We start from the raw sequence: 20,023 nt of genomic DNA, 5'->3' as shown, positions 1-20,023 counted from the left end.
ATATTCTGTGTTTGTCTTGAAACATAATTTTCCTTAAAATATTAGAGAAATTGGTGAGAAAAGCTACATCACAGATTGCAGACTCAAACATCTTTTACCAATGTTTCCATCTTTCCCCTTCACTTTCCTCAGACCCCATCTCTCCCCCTGGTTCCACCATCTTACAGTGTTTTCACCACCCTTCTGATCTTCCATCTCTGATCCCAAGCAATCAGTCCATAAGCGAGGCCTCTGCTTCATCCCCATGCTGCTTCATGCACTCATATTGAACTCAAACTCCATTACTTTTGCTGGCATCTTCCATCTTATTTCCACTTTCACATTTCTGACTCTTCACATTCTGGATAGTTCTGCCTCAAGTGATAGGCAAGCCAGAAACATCCATTTAAAAGCCTACAGACTTCTACAGTACACTTCCTCCCACCTGTCTCCTGTAAGAATTACATTCTATTTTCCCATTTCCTCCATTTCCATCATCTTTGCTCTAATGATTAGACTTCCCATACAGATGCCTTTTGAAATGTCTTTTCTCTTCATGAACCTTGGCTTCTCCTCTGTCATAGTGGACAGAGCCCTTGATGGTACCTCATCTATTTCCTACACCTCTGCTCTAATCCCCTCCTCCTGGACAGAGCAAGGATAGCATTCCATTGGTCCTTGCCTGCCAGTGTACCTGAATCCATATTCAGCAGATCATCCTTTGTACTTTCTGCCCGTTCTAACAAGACTTCACCAGCAGACACATTTCCCTTCCCCCTTCCAGCATTTCAAAGGTACCACTCCCATCATGACTCCCTGGTGCACTCTTTCATTCACATCAAACACTTCCTGTCTTAAGGCACTTTCCCACCCAACAGCAGGAGATGCAACACCTGTCCTTTCATCTCTTCAGTTCCCACTTCCCAGGAGCCTAAACAGTCTTTCCAGATGAAGCAACAATTCATTTCCAGTTATCTTAATCTAGTATACTACATTTGATATTCACAATGTGATCTCCTCTACATGGGAGAAATCAAATGCAAATTAAGAGACCACATTGCCGAAAAATGTGAATCCTGAGCTTCCTATTGCCTCACACTTCAACTCTCAATCCTACTCCCATTCTGTCCTATCCTCCTGTGGCCTCCTGTACTGTTATAATGGGACCCAATGCAAGCTTGAGGAACAGCACTTTTTCTTCCACATGAGTACGTTGCAGCAGCCCAGACCAGATATTGAATTCAACAACTTCAAGTATCTTGCTTTTTCTGTCTTAAGAACTGGCCAATTCATATGTAAATCCTCCATCTGCATGTATATTGGCTCCATTTTTCTCTTTCCATTAGCACAACCTGATCTGGGGAGGTCCAAAAGCCCTGTATTTTGCAACATGTTGCATTTATTTGTTTGTGTCATCACTTATAACTATCCCCATAAACCTGTTTGACTGGAGGATCTCTACTTATCCCCACAGCAATCCTGGCTTTGCCCGATCTGGGGTATTCCCTTTGACCTATCCATCCCTTCCCCCACCTGTGCTGCAACTTAATGCTGATTGGTTTTACCCTCTTTCCCAGTTCTGATGAAGGCCCTTTGAACTGAAGTGTTAACCCTTTTACCCTTTCCACAGATGCTGCCTGATCTGCTGAGTGTTTCCAGCATTTTTGTTTTTACTATAGGTTGGAGGGTAGCAAACATGCTCCACCATTCAAGAAAGGAATGACAGAAAAGGAAACTGTCAACCTTTTGGCCTAACATCAGTAGTAGGGAAAATGCAGTGATCAGCAATAAAGAAAGTAACGTCAGAATACTTGGAAAAGAATAATAAGATTGAGCAGAGTCAACATTGATTTATGAAGGGAAAATCACACTTGACTATTTTGGAGTTCTTTGAGGATGTGACTAGTTGATTAGATAAAGGGGAGAACCAATGGAAGTGATGTATTTGGCAAATGAAATGGCCCATTCTTACCTGCAGCAAGACTTAGATAACAGTCATGTGTTGGTAAGTGATGAGTAACATTTGTGCCACAAAATGCTAAACAATGACCACGTCCAACAAGAGAGAGTCTAACTACCTACCCTTGATATTCAATGGCATTACCATGGCAGAGTTCCCCACCATCAACATCCTGGTCTCATGATTCACCAGAAGCTCAAGCTGCCTAAATTCTGTGGCTATAGGAGCAGTCCAGATGCTGGGTTTCCTGTGGTGATTCACCACCTGATGCCCAAAATTCGCAAGTCCAGGAGCATGATGCTATCCTCCTAATTGACCTATGTGGATCCTGCTCCACTAATGCCTATTTAAGAATTTTGTTACTATAACCTCTACATTTGCCTTTTTGCCTGCATCCCCTTCAAGTTCCCCATTCTAACCTTCGTAACATTGAAGGTATGCAACCAACCATGAAAGTCTCTTTCTGAAGAGTTCAGCTTCATGTCCCATCGCTATTCCACTTTCATTTCTTTCCTCATAATCTTCCTTAAAATCAACTATTCTGACCAGGTTTTTGTTTTCCCTACTTAAGAATCCTCCATTTCCCAGCACTGCAGGCCCATGAATTCACCTGTTTTTTTTCCTCATGCCATTGTAAGCATCGTTGGACTGTTTTATGTTAAACATACTATATAAATGCAGGTGATTTGGTTGCTATTGTTATGTGTACAACAAAAATAAATAAATTGCAGTATCCGATTCTAGTTAACTGTTCGCCTTTTTGTACCTATGTCATTTCTTTGCCTGTGGATTAGGAGGGTTGCATCCATTCATCTTGTAGATGATGCACACTTCATAAGAAATTCATTGGTGCTAGAGGCAAGAAATGATCGTGGTGTGACATAGTGAAAAGGTTTTGGAGCGTATCCTTTGCTACTGACACTGACATATTCTTGCAACCATAGTAATTATATGGTTGATTAAGTTAAGTTTCAGGTCTCTGCTTATTTCCTTGATGTTGATAATCAGGTATTTGGTCATTGTAAGGGTATTGAATTTGACGGGGAGGTGGCTGGATTTTTAATTTTTGGGAATGATTATTTGTGAGGAACAAATGTTACCTGGCACTTAATCTCCCAAAGCCAAGCTTTATTCCAGTGTTGCAGCCATTGTTTGAGTAGCAGCAATTTTCCTCAAGCTTCCCTTCACCGAAACTGTAAATCAATCAATTTCTTCCTGATAGCATGGCCAAAGAAGTCTCCCATTTTCACCTTGTGCTCTTCTTGTGGAGCTGATGGCATTGGCTCAGCCTGTATGATTGGCAAGTCTTGGAGGATGCAGCAAGCTGTTGAAATGTATTGAACTGCCTATCAAGAAAAGACCTACCGAGATGCCTGGTAGACAAAAGACAATGAAATTGTGTGTATTGAGAGTCTGGGGTTGACTAATAGGATCTACTGTAGATGACCTGAGCATTGAGAGAGTGAAGCAGTTTTATATTTTGAGGTGAATTCTTCAAGGTTGCTTGAATGTAGTCAGTTCTATATTGCACCATCTGAAAGACTACAGTGTTGAACATAGAGCATAGAAAACCTACAGCACAATTCAGGCCCTTCAGCCCACACTGTGCTGAACATGTCCCTACCTTAGAAATTACTAGGCTTACCCATAGCTCTTTATCTTTCTCAGCTCCATGTACCTATCCAACAGTCTCTTAAATGACCCTATTGTATCTGCCTCCACCACTGTTTCCGGCAGCCCATTCCACGCACTCACTACTCTCTGAGTAAAAAAAACTTACCCCTGACATCTCCTCTATACAGTACTTACTCCCCAGCACCTTAAACCTATGTCCTCTTGTGGCCACCATTTCAGCCCTGGGGAAAAACCTCTGACTATCTACCCGATCAATACCTCTCATCATCTTATATACCTCTATCAGGTCCCCCCTCATCCTCCATCACTCTAAGGAGAAAAGGCCGAGTTCCCTCAACCTGCTTTCATAAGGCATGCTCTGCAATCCCAGCAGCATCTTTGTAAATCTCCTCTGCACCCTTTCTATGGCTTCCACATCCTTCCTGTAATGAGGTGACCAGAACTGAGCACAGTACTCCAAGTGGGGTCTGGCCAGGGTCCTATATAGCTGCAACAATACCTCCCGGCTCCTAAATTCTATTCCACGATTGATGAAGGACAATACACCATATGCCTTCTTAACCACAGAATCAACCTGTGCAGCTGGTTTGAGTGTCCTATGGACTCGGACCCCAAGATCCCTCTGATCCTCCACACTGCCAAGAGTCTTACCATTAATACTATACTCTGCCATCGTATTTGACCTACCAAAATGAACCACTTCACACTTATCTGGGTTGAATTCCATCTGCCACTTCTCAGCCCAGCTTTGCATCCTATCTACGTCCTGCTGTTACCTCTGACAGCCCTCCATACTATCTACGACACCCCCAACCTTCGTGTCATCCACAAACTTACTAACCCATCCCTCCACTTCCTCATCCAGGTCGTTTATAAAAATCACAAAGAGTAAGGGTCCCAGTACAGATCCCTGAGATACACCACTGGTCACCGACCTCCAGGCAGAATATGACTCTTCAACAACCACTCTTGGCCTTCTGTGGGCCAGCCAGTTCTGGATCCACAATGCAATGTCCCCTTGGATCCCATGCCTCCTTACTTTCTCACTAAGCCTTGCATGGGGTACCTTATCAAATGCCTTTCTGAAATCCATATACACTACATCTGCTGCTCTCCCTTCATCAATGTGTTTAGTCACGTCCTCAAAAAATTCAATCAGGCTTGTAAGGTAGGACCTGCCCTTGACAAAGCCATGCTGACTATTCCTAATCATATTATGCCTCTCCAAATGTTCATAAATTCTGCCTCTCAGGATCTTCTCCATTAGCTTACTGAATTAAGACTCACTGGTCTATAATGTCCTGGGCTATCTCTACTCCCTTTCTTGAATAAGAGAACAACATCCGCAACCCTCCAATCCTCTGGAACCTCTGCCGTCTCCTTTGACGATGCAAAGATCATCATCAGAGGCTCCACAATCTCCTCCCTCACCTCCCACAGCAGCCTGGGGTACATCTCTTCCGGTCCTGGTGACTTATCCAACTTGATGCTTTCCAAAAGTTCCAGCACCTCCTCTTTCTTGATACCTATATGCTCAAGCTTTTCAGCCTGCTGCAAGTCCTCAATATACTGTTCAATATAGAATAGTACACCACAGCAACAGGCCCTTCAACCCACCATAATGCCAATCTAACTCATCCCATCTGCCTGCACGTAGTCTGTATCCTTCTATTCCCTTCTTGTTCATGTGTCTGTCTAAATGCATCTTAAAAGTTGCTATAGTATCTGCTTCTACACCTCCCACCACTCTCTATGTAAAAACAAAATAAAAATTGTCTTGTACTTCTCCTTTAAACTTTCCCCTTCTCACCTTAAACCTATGCAATCTAATATTTGACATTTCCACCCTGGGAAAGAGGACTCTGACTCTCTACCCTATCTGTGCCCCTAATCATTTTATATGCTTCTATCAGGTCGCCACTCAGTCTCCAGCATTGCAGAGAAAACAATCTAAGTTTGTTCAACCTGTACTTGTAGCTAATATACTCCAATCAAAGAAACATCCTGGTGAACCTTCGGCATCCTCTCCAAAGCCTCCACATCCTTCCTATAGCATGGTGGCCAGAGCTGCACATAATACTCCAAATGTGGCCTAACCAAAGTTTTACAGAGCTGCCCTCTTTTAGGAACCGTGGATGACAAAAGATATTGCAAATTTATTTAAAAAGAAATATGTAAGTAAGGTTTAGGAAACTGAAATCAGACAAAGCCCTTGAGAAATATAAAAAAAGCAGGAAAGAACTTAAAGAATTAGGAACTTGCCAACTTTTAAACTCAATGCCCCAACTGATAAGGCAAGCATGCCACGTGCATTCTTTGCCACCCTGGGACTAGAATAGATTTCAAAAGAGGTGAGTCCCTGTGCTTGGTGTTCATTTTCAGTGAGCGGGAGCTGGGACTTAGAATCAGAGGTGGGAGTTTTCAAAAGCGGTGAGTCTCTGTGCTTGGTTTTCTTTTTTAGTGAGCAGGACCCTTACAAAGGCACACTTGCATATTGTTACTTATAATTGGCTAATTAGCTAATTGGCAGCAGCCAATAAAAAGATGCTAGGGTTGAGCGGAGCAGCCATTGTTGGAGTGGTTCAGTGTTAGAGTAGGGGACTGAGGCTTTGGCTCAAGAGGCTTCAGCGAGAAGAGGCTGAGTAAGTGACCTAGGTGTGGGGAGTGCGAGCAGCTCTTTAAAAAGAAAGGTTTCAGTAGGAAGGCACAGGTAAGAACAGGTAAGATCTTTATTTTGTTGTCTGTAAATCCTTGGTCCTTGATTCAGTGTAGGCAGGATTGCAGTTAGGACAGTGGAATTCTTCTGATGTAACATATCAGGGAACCTCACAGTCTCCCTGACGACTACATCTGCAGGAAGTACACCCAGCTGCAGCTCCTGACTGACCAGGTCAAGGAACTGGAGCTAGAGTTGGATGTACTCAGGACTATCCGGGAAGCTGAAAACCTCATAGATGAGACTTTGTCTGAGGTGGTCACACCCAGGGTACAGGCTTCAGATAGATGGGTGACCACCAGGAGAAATAAGGGGAGTAAGCAGTCAGTGCAGGGTTTCCCTGTGGCCATACCCCTCAGCAACAAGTATACCCCTTTGGATACTGCTGGGTGGATGACCTATCAAGGCGCAGCAGCAGCCAGGTCAGTGGTACTGTAATTGGCTCTGTGGCTCAGCAGGGAAGGGTAAAGTCAGGCAGAACAATAGTGATAGGAGTCTCGATAGTTAGCGGGACAGACAGGAAACTCTATGGCCGTGAAAGAGACACCAGGATGATGTGTTGCCTCCCAGGTGCTAGGATCAAGGGTGTCTCAGAGCAGCTGCAGAATATTCTCAAGAGGGAAGGTGAGCAGCCAGAGGTTGTGGGGCACGTTGGCACCAATGACATGGGTAGAAAAGGGGAAGAGGTCCTGCGCAGTAAGTATAGGAAGTTAGGAAAAAGGCTGAAGAGCAGGACCTCCAAGGTAGTAATCTCTGGATTACCTCTGGTGCCATGTGCTCATCAGGGCAGGAATAGGATGATAGAACAGATGAATGAGTGGCTGAGGTACTGGTGCAGGGGACAAGGTTTCAAGTTCTTGGATCATTGGAATCTCTTCTGGGGCAAGGGTGATCTGTACAATAAGGATGGGTTGCACTTCAACTGGAGGGGAACCAATATCCCAGCCAGGAGGTTTGCTGGTGCTACTCGGGAGGGTTTAAACCAGTCTGGCAGGGGGATGGGAACCAGAGCACCAGGTCAGAAAGTGGAGGGATTGAGGTGAAGGTAGATATCAGGGCCAGTAAAAACAGGCAAGAGCAAAGTAATAGACACGATGGGACGGACAGTTTGAAGTGTGTGTTTGAATGCTGGGAGTATTATGGGTAAGGATGATGAATTTAGAACATGGATCAGTACATGGAACTATGACTTGGTTGAGAGAGGTGCTTAATGTTCCAGTATTTTGATGTTTTAGAAAAGATAGGGAGGTAAAGGAAGGGGGTGGGGTGGGGTGGAGTTGCACTAATCAGGAACAATATCACAGCTGCACTCAGAGGGGACATAATGGAGGGCTCATCCACTGAGTCTGTATGGGTAGAACTCAAAAGTAAGAAAGGTGCAATCATTCTGATGGGATTACACTACAGACCCCCCAGTAGCCACTGGGACATTGAGGAACAGATATGCAGGCAGATTAGGGAAAGGTGTAAAACTAATAGGGTTGTTGTCATGGGGGACTTCAACTTCCCTAATATAAACTGGGACCTTCTTAGTGTAAGAGGTTTAGATAGGGCAGAATTTGTTAGGTGCATCAAGGAGGGTTTCTTAAATCAATATATAGATAGTCCAATGAGAGGAGGAGCCTTACTGGACGTGGTGCTGGGTAACAAGCCTGGCCAGTGGGCGAACAGGGAACAGTGACCATAACTCCTTAAGTTTTAAGATAGCTATAGATAAAGATAAGTATGGACCTTGCAGGAGAGTACTAAATTGGAGCAGGGCAAATTACAGGAGCATTAGGCAGGAACTAGGGAGAATTAATTGGGAACAGCTGTTTATTGGCAAGTCCACATCTGTCATGTGGAGGGTGTTTAAAGACCAACTGTGCAGAGTACAGGATGTTCCAGTAAGAAGGAAGGACAAGAATGGCAGTGTAAGAGAACCTTTGGTGAGAGAATTGGTGAATTTAGTCAAGAAGAAAAAGGAAGAGTATGTAAAGCTTAGGAAGCTCGGGTCAAACAGAGCACTTGAGGATTATAAAGAAGCCAGAAAGGAACTCAAAGGAATTAGGAAGGCCAGGAGGGGCCATGAAAAGTCCTTGGCAAGTAGGATTAAAGAGAATCCCAAGGTCCTATCCTCTCGCTCTTGATGCATACATCAAGAGCAAGAGGATAGGACCACTCAAGGATAAAGGAGGGAACGTGCTTAGAAGTGGAGGAGGTGGGTGAGGTCCTTACTGAGTACTATGCATCAGTATTTACCCAGGAGAAGGACTGGAGGATAGGGAGATCTTTGTGGAGCATGCTTATATGCTAGAGCATTTTGAAAGAAAGGAGGAGGTACTGTCGGGTCTCTTCAAGAGCATTAAGGTGGATAAGTCCCCAGGGCTTGATGGGATATATCCCAAGTTATTGAGAGAGGCAAGAGATGAGATTACTGGGGCCTTGACCAATATCATCTTGTCCTCTTGCCACAGGCGAGGTCCTGGAGGACTGGTGAGTAGCTAATGTTGTTCCATTATTCAAGAAGGGAAATGGGGATAATCCTGGTAACTATAGACCGGAGAGTCTCATGTCAGTGGTAAGGAAGTTACTGGAGAGGATACTTAGGGATAGGATTTGTGAGCATTTGGAGAACCATAGCCTAATTAGGGGCAGTCAGCACGGCTTTGTGCAGAGCAAGTTGTACCTTACTAACTTGATTGAGTTTTTTTGATGAGGTAACGAGAGTGATTGACGAAGATAGGGCTGTGGATGTTGTCGACATGGATTTTAGTAAGACGTTCAACAAGGCACCTCATGGGAGACTCATCCTGAAGATTAAGGTGCATGGGATCCAAGGTGAATTGGCAGTTTGGATTCAGAACTGGCTTGCCCGTAGAAGACAGAGGGTAGTGGTTGATGGGATGTATTCTGCCTGGAGGTCTGTGACTAGTGGTGTTCCTCAGGGATCCATACTGGGACCTCTGCTGTTTGTGATGCATATAAATGACCTGGATGAGATTGTACGTGGGTGGGTTAGTAAATTTGCAGATAAAACAAAGATTGGTGGTGATGAAGACTGGCAGAGGACACAGCGGGACATAGATCAGTTGCAGATATGGGCGGAGAAATGGCAGATGGAGTTCAGCCCAGCCAAATGTGAGGTGTTGCACCTTGGGAGATCAAATGTAAAGAGACAGTACACTATTAATGGCAGGACCCTTAACAGTGATATACAGAGGGATCTTGGGGTCCAACTTAGTTCCCTGAAAGTGGCTACACAGGTTGATAGTGGTAAAGAAGGCATATGGCATGCTTGTCTTCATTAGTCAAGGCATTGAGTTCAAGAGTCAGGAAGTTATGCTGCAGCTTTATAAGAATCTGGTTAGGCCACATCTGGAGTATTGCATTCAGTTCTGGTCACCCCCATTATAGAAAGGATGTCGAGGCTTTGGAGAGGGTGCAGGAGAGGTTTACCAAGATGCTGCCTGGATTAGAGGGCATGTACTATGAAGATGGGTTCAACAAACTTGAGTTGTTTTCTCTGGAGCAGCAAAGGACGAGGGGAGATCTGAAAAAGGTTTATAAGGTTATGAGAGGCATAGGTAGAGTAGACTGCCAGTATCTTTTCTCCAGGGTTGAAATGTCTAATAGCAGAGAGCATGTATTTAAGGCGAGAGGGGCAAAGTTCAAAGGAGATGTGCGGGGTGAGTTTTTTTTTTACACAGAATGGTGGGTGCCTGGAGTGTACTGCCTGGGGTGGTGGTGGAGGCAAATACGATAAGGGTGTCCAAGAAGCTCTTAGGCACATGAATGTGAGGGAAATGGTAGGATATGGACATTGTAGGCAGAAGGGATTAGTTTAATTGGGTATTTTATTACTAATGTAAATGGTTTGGCACAACGTAGGCCAAAGGGCCTGTTCCTGTGCTGTACTGTTCTTTGTTCTAATGCTGAGGCTTTATAAGGTCAGACCACATTTGGAGTATTGTGAGCAGTTTTGGGCCCCATATCTGAGGAAGGATGTGCTAACATTGGAGAGAGTCCAGAGGAGGTTTACAAGAATGATCCCAGTAATAAAAGGGTTAAAGTATGAGGAGCATTGGATGGCTCTGGGCCTGTACCCGCTGGAGTTTAGAAGGATGAGGGATGATCTTATTGAAACCTGAATGTTGAAAGGCCTGGATAGAGTGGACATGAAGAGGATGTTTCCAGTAGTGGGAAAGTCTAGGAGCGGAGGGCACAGCCTCAGAATAGGACGTACTTTTAGAACAGAGATGAGAATTTCTTTAGCCAGAGGGTGGTGAATTTGTGGAATTCATTGCCACAGACGGCTGTGGAGGCCAAGTCATTGGGTATATTTAAAGCAGAGGTTCATAGGTTCTTGATTAGTAAGGATGTCAAAGGTAATGGGGAGAAAGCAGGAGAATGGGACTGAGAGGGAAAAATAAATCAGTTGTGGTCGAATGGCAGAGCAGACTCGATGGGCCAAATGGCCTAATTCTGCTCCTATGTCTTATGGTCTATCCACGTGTTACCACTTTCACAGAGCTATGAATTTGGACCCCAGGATCCCTTTGTACATCAGCTGCCTTGGTGAAGCAGCCAGCATAATCAAAGACCCCACCCACCTGGGTCATTTTCTCTTCTCCCGTCTCCCATCAGGCAGAAAATACAGGAGCCTGACGGCACATACCACCAGGCTCAAGGACAGCTTCTATCCCACTGTGATAAGACTATTGAGATATACGTCGAGATGGACCTCGCAATCACCTTATGACCTTGCACCTTATTGTCTACCTGCACTGCACTTCCCTGTAGCTGTGACACTTTACTCTGTATTCTGTTATTGTTTTTACCCTGTACTACCTCAGTACACTGTGTAATGAATTGACCTGTATGATCAGTATGCAAGACAAGTTTTTCACTGTACCTCGGTACAAGTGACAATAATAAACCAATACCAATACTCATAAGAGTCCTGTCATTTAATGTATACTTTCCTTTTGCATTTGACTTATCAAAATACATCACTCACACTTGTCTGGATTAAACTCCATCTGCCATTTCTCCACGTAATTTCCAACTGGTCTATATCCTGATGTGTCCTTCGACAAACTTCCTCTCTATCAGCTCCACCAATTTTTGTGTCATCTACAAACATTCCAATCAGGCAACCTACATTTTCATCCAAATCATTTATTTATATTACACACACAGAGATACCAGCACTAAATCTTGCAGAACACCACTAATCACAGACCTACAGTAAGGAAAACACTCTTCCACCACTAGCCTCTGCCTTCTCTGACCAAGTCAATTTTGGATCCAACTTACGAACTCACCATGGATCCCATGTAACTTAATATTCTGGACCACCTACATGAGGGACCTTGTCAAATGCTTTGTTGAAGTCCATATAAACAACATCCACTGCTCCATGCTCATCATCTTTGTCAGCACCTCAAAGAAAAAGTCCATGCTTTTCCAAATGTGAGTAAATCCTGTCCTTGAGGGTCTTCAATAATTTCCTTAGAACTGAGAAGTTCACTGGCCTATAATTTCCTGAATTATCCTTGCCCGAGTTAAACAAAGGAACAATATTGATTATTCTTCAGTGTTCTGGGACCTGTCCTGTGGCTAAAGAGGATACAAAAATCTCTGTCGAGGCCCCAGCAATCTCCTCCCTTGCCTCCCTCAGTATCCTGGGATAGATCCTGTCAGGCCTTGGGGATTTATCCACCTTAATGTTTTTCAAGAGGCCCAACACTCCTCCTTCCTAATATTGAAGTGCCCTAGAATTTCAACATACTCCTCCCTGATCTCACCACCATCCATGTCCTTGTTGGTGAATACTGATGCAAAGTACTCATTAAGGACCCCCCCCTCCCTCTTGCTCCACACACAAATTTCCCCCATTGACCTTGAGTGGACCTACCCTTTCCCTAGCTACCCTCTTGCTCCTAATGTGCATGGAAATCTCCTTGATCCTACTTGCCCAGGATGCTTCATGACCCCTTTTAGCCTTCCTAATTCCGTGTTTAAGTTCCTACTTGCTTAAGTTCTTTCCTGCTTTCTTTATTTTTAAGGGCTTTGTCTGATTTCAGCTTCCTAAACCTTACTTGTAAATTTAATCAAAAAAGAAATGTGCAATATCTTTTGTCATCCAAGGTTCCCAAACCTTGCTATCCTTGCCTTTCATCCTCACAGGAGCATGCTGGTCCTGACCTCTAACCCACTGGCCTCTAAAAGCCTGCCATATGTCAGATGTGCAACTCCCCCACCTCTTGCATACCTTTCTATCATGTCTGAAACATCTAAACCCTAGAATGTTGAGCTGCCTGTCCTGCCCCTTGATCTACCAAGTTTCTATAAAGGCTACAACATCATATTTCCATGTACTAATCCAGGCTCTGAGCTCATCTGTCATGCCTGTTGTACTACTTGCATTAAAATAAAACACTTCAGACTGTCAGTTCTGCGCATTCATTAACGTGAACCTGCTGTTCTTTTTGGATTCACTTGACTTAACCTGTACCTTCTCAATCTTTCAACACACCATCCTGGACTCTTGCTCACAGAGACAGGAACACCTATGTGCACCCCTCACTATAAGAGTCCCTATCACTACTGCCTGCATACACTTCAATCCTCCCTGCTGTACAACAGAGCCAGTTGTGCCACTGATCTAGCTGAAGCTATTGCTTTCTCCTGAGAGGCCATTCCCCACCAATATCCAAGCTGTATACTGTTAGAGAGGGCAATAGCCATAGGGGACTGCTGCACAACCTGCCTGCCCTTCCTGGCAGTCACCCATCTGATGGCTGAAACTTTTGTGTGACCACATCCTTGAAGCTCCTATCTATAACACTTTCTGCCGCCTGTATGCTCCTCAGTGAGTCCACCTGCCACTCCAACTAATCCATGCAGTCTGAGGGGAGATGCTGCTAGACACACTTCCTGCAGACATAGTCACCAGGGGCACGACTTTTCCCCTGATCTTCCACATCTCACAGGAGGAGCATTCCATATACCACTAACTGCCGTTGCTATCCCTCTAGAAACTATTGGACTAAAAGAAGAGGAAAGACCTTAATGCTGCTCACCACCTTCACTGAAGTTCGACATTCACCAAAGCTTGTACTTTGATCTCAACAGCAGCAAACTTTGACCACTCAGTGCCTCTCCAAATGGCCACTTCCAGTAGACATTGCCTCCCTTTTGTAATGTGCCAGTAGGGGGAGAAAAGATAGATCTCTTACCTTGACCCCACTTTTTTAAACTGTCACTGCTGCTCCTCCTTTGCTGCTCAGCCTGACTACTTCCTTCCCAAGGAAGGGACGAAGTAACCTTCCACTGCACAGAGATGCTCTGGCTTCCTTTTATAATGTTATGACGTTTTGGTGATGATGTCAGTATCATTTTCAAAACACTGAGGAATTGAAGGCCACTGTCATTTTCACAGCCACGGGCAAAATTAACTGTCCTGAATATTGTAGTGGAGGTATATCTTGGTTAATTGAATGTAAAGTGATATGTTGATTCCTAATATCATCATTTGTTTTATTGTCTTTCAGCAGAAAATTTCCCAAGTTAAGTCAAGATGTTTATACTGAACCCTCCTTCCAGTAAGTACATCTTACCAGTCACTTAAGTCTGTCAGTGGTGACCCTTCTTGAACCACCTCCTTTATTTTCTTAAAACCTAATTTTTCATCATAATTTTCATTTCAGCTATTCTCGTTCCCACCAACTGAAGTCTTTACACTCTTTTCCCCACCCTACCCCCAATGATTTTGTTTTGGAGAAAATTGTTCAGTGTTTTGAAGAGTAACTCTTGTTTCCTGGTTTTAGTACATACTATAAAACCTCATTTGCTGCATGTACGCAATGAAGGAGCTACTGAAACAAAAATACGGCAGTTCATTGAGTGTAATGATACACAAAATGATTATCTTTTTCGTTCATTACAAGGTGAAATTATCAACATGTTATACATAGCTTCCAGAAGGATGCAAGTACAAGATCAGGATAATGGTCAAAATCTGAACCTAGACATGATTGGTTTGATCAAAGAGTGCCATAGTTAAGATTTTGCCCTTAAATAGTTCCTTCTGAATAAAATATTGGAGCCAAAGTCAGAGACCACTATTAAAAATTTATGTTTGGTGCTGAAAGCATGAATCATTTGTGATGAGTAAAAACCTAAAAGTAAAGTTGTTTATCTGGGGGGACAGGGCAAGAATCCCCAGGGCTGCCATAACTCCTTAAAGGGAGTGACCAATGATGGTATCTCCCAGTTTATCCTGATAATCTCAAAGGGCAGTGCCATTTCTGGGTGCCAGTCATTTCCAGGTGCTGAGTCCCAGTTGATCATTGGTCCAGACATCAGAGCCCAACCAGGTCCCAAGTGCAGGTCTCTTGCTGACAGTAATACAGTTTCAAAGAACTATTTTCAAGAGCTTGCAGGCATACAGATACTTTGAATTACCATCCCCATTCCAGCATTCCTCACAGATTTTACTTTTGATTGAGATGGTCGTATGTAAGCTTGAGGGATTCTCAAATGAAGCTGATGTAAATTAATGATTTTTGAGGGTGGCAAGGGAGAAAATTTGTCTGGATTCATGGACAAAAGTAACGGGAAATGTTTCCTGTCTGAACAGTTAGCTTTTTGAAAACAAAACATTTTTTTTTCCCTGAGTTGCCTTGTATTTTGTTTAGAGTTTCATGTCTGACTTCAGGAACAAATAGCTCGCAGATTCTGTACTATAACAACAGAAAATGCTGGAAATGTTTGTTAGATCAGGCAGAGAAATTGAGTTCTGATGAAGGGTCTGTGACCTGAAATGTCAACTCTGTATCAAATCCACAGATGCTGCCTGACTGCTAAATGTTAGGAAAATGGTACCAGAGAGAGGTGATGTTTTGCAGGCAGCAGAACACTTTTATACTTTAAGTGTTTATAGAATTTTCTGTTTTTGTTTCAGATTTCTAGCATCAGAACTTGCATTGTTTATCAGATCTTGTGTTATTTTTATTGTTTCTGAATTACTTAATAAATACATTGATAATCGTAATGGCATTACAAATCAAGGTGTGTGTCTTTGTCCTGTTGCTCAGTTGTTAAATAGAGCTACCTGCACTGGAACTCTGAAGATATTTCTGTTTTGCACCAAATCTGAAAAAGAGACTTTTTATTATTTGAGTTGCTCAGTTCTGAGGTAGCCAGAATGTATATAATACAACTGAGAAACTTCAACTCTGGAAGTTACAGAGGAACTGAGTATACTTGGGAAAAACACCAGGCATATTATAAACGAAAAAGGGTATTAACATCTGGCATCTTTGGGGTTGAGGTTCTACTTAAGATAGGGACTTGTACTGTATTCTATTAGTGGAAGGACCTGAAAATGTATATTCATAGCTACAACAGGGAATGTCTGTTGTAAAACATCGTTTTGCATTTCCAGAGAAAGCAAGAGCAGTGCGGGTACGTTGGCGGCACCGACATACGTTAACATAGAACTGCTCATAAAAACTTGAGGCGTACTGATGCGATTGACTACTGTTTGAGTTCTTGGTAGGATGAAAGGATACTGGGGGCGAATTTCTAAAATCTTAATCTTTCCTTAAGGCCTTGCTGCAATGTTGGATGTGAAATGTCACTTATGAATTAAACAAAAAAACACTGCTGTAACGGCATGGGGGTAGGCTGATGATCTACACTAATATTTTTTTCCCTACTATGTCTGGTTTCCAAACAAGCAGAAGTGAAAAGATAATTGGATGATTAGGAATCTGATGTAAGATTGAGATTCAGATTCAAGATGATAGATTCTGGATTCAGGGCTCAATAAATGAATTTTGATTTCTGAATGCTAACTGTGTTTTAAAATATGTCCCATTTTCAAGTATGTGCTTTGTGTGTCTTGGGTACACGGTATAAGTTGTATAATATAGTTTCCACAAGCCAATGTCAGTATTAACAAAAATTCAGTAAATTTCATTCAGAAGTATAGTCTTAGTTTGACTATTGCAAAATGTATTGTAAGTTAACAATTATTAGAGAAACAGTTTTAATCGTTAGATGGTATTTTTTTTTCCTGTTTCTGGTGGTAAGTTTGCTTTCAACGGTGAATGGTAGTAGCATTAGTATACAATAGTGATTGCTGGCAAATGAGAGGCACTAAAATATAATGCTATATAGAATAAATGCAGTGTTAGTAATCTACATTATTGCTGACAGCACTCTTACTATAATGGAATCAGTAATGTTCCAGAGGCGTTTCTTAGTATTTGTCTTTTGAGCAGGTTTTGGTGGGAAAAGGATTATGTTAGGGTAAACATTTTGTTTTAGCAGAAGGGATTATGATGGAAATGATTCGGTCTAGACCTGAAATGTCAACTGTCCATTTCCCTGTATAGATACCGTCTGACCCGCTGAGTTGTCCCAGTGCTTTTTGTGTTGCTCCAGGTTCTAGCATCTGCAGTCTTGTTCCAGAGGCTCCATGATTCAGGTTTTATTTTGCTTAATTCCTATCATAACCAAAGGCTTCACTTTATAATCTTGTTCGGGGATCTGCAATAAGAGGAAGTGTGAATGAACAGTAGGGTCAAATATTCATCCATATTACCTTCTGGGAGAGCACAGAATCATAAATGTGTACCATAAAATGTACCTTCAAGAATGTACTTAAAACAACTGCATTTCTTTCACTTGCATCTTGCAGCCAATGCAAAGGACGTAAAACAAAAAATTAATGCTATGAATTTCCGACAAATTGATTTAAGGATTCGCCCTAAAAGAACTTGTGTCATTGTTTTGAATTCCATAGCAACAAACTGGAGAATCTTTTTTGTGTAGATGCATACTGATCCCCATATTGCTTCTGGGTAGGTTTTTCTGATAGAGGTACAATTCATCAATGAGTAGAAACAACCTTTGCTATTTATAGCCTTCAATATAAATGTCAAATGAAAAACACTAATTTGCTTTGCACATTTCTCTCTCCCAGTGACGCCTTTCTGAAGCAGAATAGCCAATTTGTGCACAATAAACTCCCAGATACTCAAAGTGATAATGCCAGTGATCTGCTTTCTTTTTATTGATAATTATTGACGAGAACATGGGATAATTTCCCTGCTGTTTTCTTTTTGAAGTAATTTCACAAGAACTTTTTTGTTCACCTGAGAGAGCACTTTGGGCTTATGGTCATGCTGGAGAATGTACTTGTAGCTGAAGTCATGTTCCACTAAGGCCTTGTCCTCCATGTTTGGGCTACAGCAGAGATGCATCCCTTGACTAATGTGCATAAGGAGAAGGTGGTGACATTCATTACACTCCAACATTGAAAAGTTGTGCATTATTTTCCAATGGATTGAAAGTGACTTGTGAAAGTTTCCTCTCCATTATAAAAACAGACAAACTGAAATAACTGGAAAGACAAAAGCATTTGCTGCTGGGTATTCTCACAGTTGAGGTCATGTGCCATTTTCAGTTGAAAATACATTTTCCTTTTCCTGTGTGATTATTCTTCTTATATACGTTGCAGCTACACAATTAGTTGGAATTTCAGTGTTTCGTAATTGCAAGTACTGGAAAGTGGCTCCTTATGAACCTGGTAGCAACTAAGAATGATGATGCTACTGCTCCGTTCAAGATCCCGTCAGTGTGAAGATTAAACTTAGGCTCAACTGGGATCATAAATTAGGCACCCATATCAATGTTGTCAAGGACAAGTGCATTTGTGGTTGGTGGAATGATGAAGGATGTAATCAAGGAGGCTTTTCCCCTTGTATTGCTCTTGTCCTCCTTGCCCCATCAATTATTCATAAACCCAAGCCACACTGACTTTGAAGTTTCCCACCCAGAGAATGTTCTGTGGCCTTGCTACTTCACTGCACCTTACAAGTAATGTTCAGCATGGAGGATGGATTCATCAGTTGAGAGACAGAGGTAGTTCGTAATCAACAGGCTGCTTCGTTGCAGTGTTTAACACAATGTCATGAGCCTCCTTGGAGTCCAGACACACCATTGTGGTTAGGATCATCCCTTCCTGACTGCCACTACTTCTGTTGAGTTGGTTCTGCTGTGCACAGTTTCCTTCAGTTAAACAATGGGAAGACACCTATCCATTCTCCCTGGGTGGTTTCCAATGTGGTGTGAACAATCTCATGAAGAGAAAGGGGTTGGTGACAATGGACTGCCAAAAATTACTGGGGTTCTTTGAGGCTTTATTAATGTTGAGGTAATTTAGTCAAAGTTTACCAAAAGACTAAAAATATACTTGGCACACTAGCTGATCTAATTAGTTAAAGAACAGGCCCTTTGGCCCAACGTGTCCATGCCAAACTTTTTGCCCATCTACATTAATTCCATTTTCTGGCATTTTGTCTGTTTCCTTCTGTGCCTTGCCATTCAGTGGTCTGTTCCAATGTTTCTTAAACCTACAGATTGTATTTGATTCCACCACTACCACCTCTGGCAGTGAGTTCCAGATTTCAATCATTTTTTTCTGTATTAAAAAAACTTCACCACCCCCCCCCCCAAAAATACCCCTTAAAACTCCTTCCTCTTGCCTTAACCTTATGCCCTCTTGTTTTTGATACCTCTACCATTGGGAAAAAGATTCTGACAATCTACAGTATCTATGCCTTTCATAATTTTATAGACCTGCAGTATATCAAGTTGCCCCTCAGCTTCTTTCACTGCTGGGAAAGGAGGGAAAACAAACCCAGCCTATCTGATTTCTCTCCATAACTGAAGTTCTCCAATTCAGGCAACATCCTGGTAAATCTCCTCTGCACTCTCTACAGCTTCCATCCTTCCTAGAGTGCAGCAACCCAAACTGCGCACGATACTCGAAGTGTGGTCTAACCAGTGTTTTGTAAATCAGCAACATAACGTCCCAATTTGATTCTGTGCCCTCACCTATGAAGGTAAGCATGCTATGTGCTGCCTTCATCACCCTATTTACCTGTGTTGCTACTTCCAGGAACATGGCACTTGAACTCTAAGTCCTACCGTTCCCTAACATTCCTTGTATATTCGTACCCTTATTTGCTGGCTGCTGCAGGACTTCAGGCATCTTCTGATAGGTGGGAACGGGGGAATTTTTTTAAAAATTTTATTTACAGCGTGGTAACAGGCCCTTCCAGCCTAACAAGTCCGCGCCGCCCATTTTAAACCCAAATTAACCTACCCATACGTCTTTAGAATGTGGGAGGAAACCGGAGCACCCGGAGGAAACCCACACAGACACGGGAGAACGTACAAACTCCTTACAGTCAGCGACGGGAATCGAACCCCGATCGCTGGCGCTGTAATAGTGTTGCGCTAACCACTATGCTACCATGCCGCCATATTGGATCCAATTAGCCAGCTTGCCTTGGATCCTATGTGCTTAACTTTCTGGACCAGTCAACCATGTCAAATACCACTTAGATGGCGTCTACCATCCTGCCTTCATCTTAGTTGCCTCCTCAAAAACTCAATCAAATTAGTGAAACAGGAATTTCCCCTGCACAAAGCCATACTGACTGTTCCAGATCAACCCCTGCCTTTCCAAATGTACAGAAATCCTGTCTCTTAAGATTTTCTCCAATAATTTCCCTATTTCTGACATTATGACTATTGACCTGGGCAACATTCCAGCAATAGTACAAAAGACTTGTGCTACAGAACTTGGCCAAGCTGTTCCAGTACAACTGGCGTCTACCTGACAATGTGGGAAAATTGCCTAGGTATATGTCCTGGCCACAAGAAGCAGG

General features: G+C 42.8%; 1 protein-coding gene across 2 annotated transcripts in view; it reads left to right on the top strand.

The window, feature by feature from the left end:
- tmem269 (transmembrane protein 269) overlaps positions 1-20,023 on the top strand; it is a 106,409-nt gene that overhangs the window by 15,983 nt on the left and 70,403 nt on the right. Inside the window, exon 2 of one of the 2 annotated variants that reach the window (XM_052039370.1) lies at positions 13,829-13,879. The gene's annotated coding sequence lies outside the window, so the exon portion shown is untranslated. The remainder of the gene's footprint in view (positions 1-13,828; positions 13,880-20,023) is intronic. The other variant, XM_052039371.1, reaches the window with a different exon arrangement.

This window comes from Pristis pectinata, chromosome 26, assembly GCF_009764475.1.
Source record: "Pristis pectinata isolate sPriPec2 chromosome 26, sPriPec2.1.pri, whole genome shotgun sequence".
NCBI lineage: Eukaryota > Metazoa > Chordata > Chondrichthyes > Rhinopristiformes > Pristidae > Pristis > Pristis pectinata.
The sequence above is the reverse complement of the archived record's forward strand: the minus strand, read 5'-3'. Positions and strand labels throughout refer to the sequence as shown.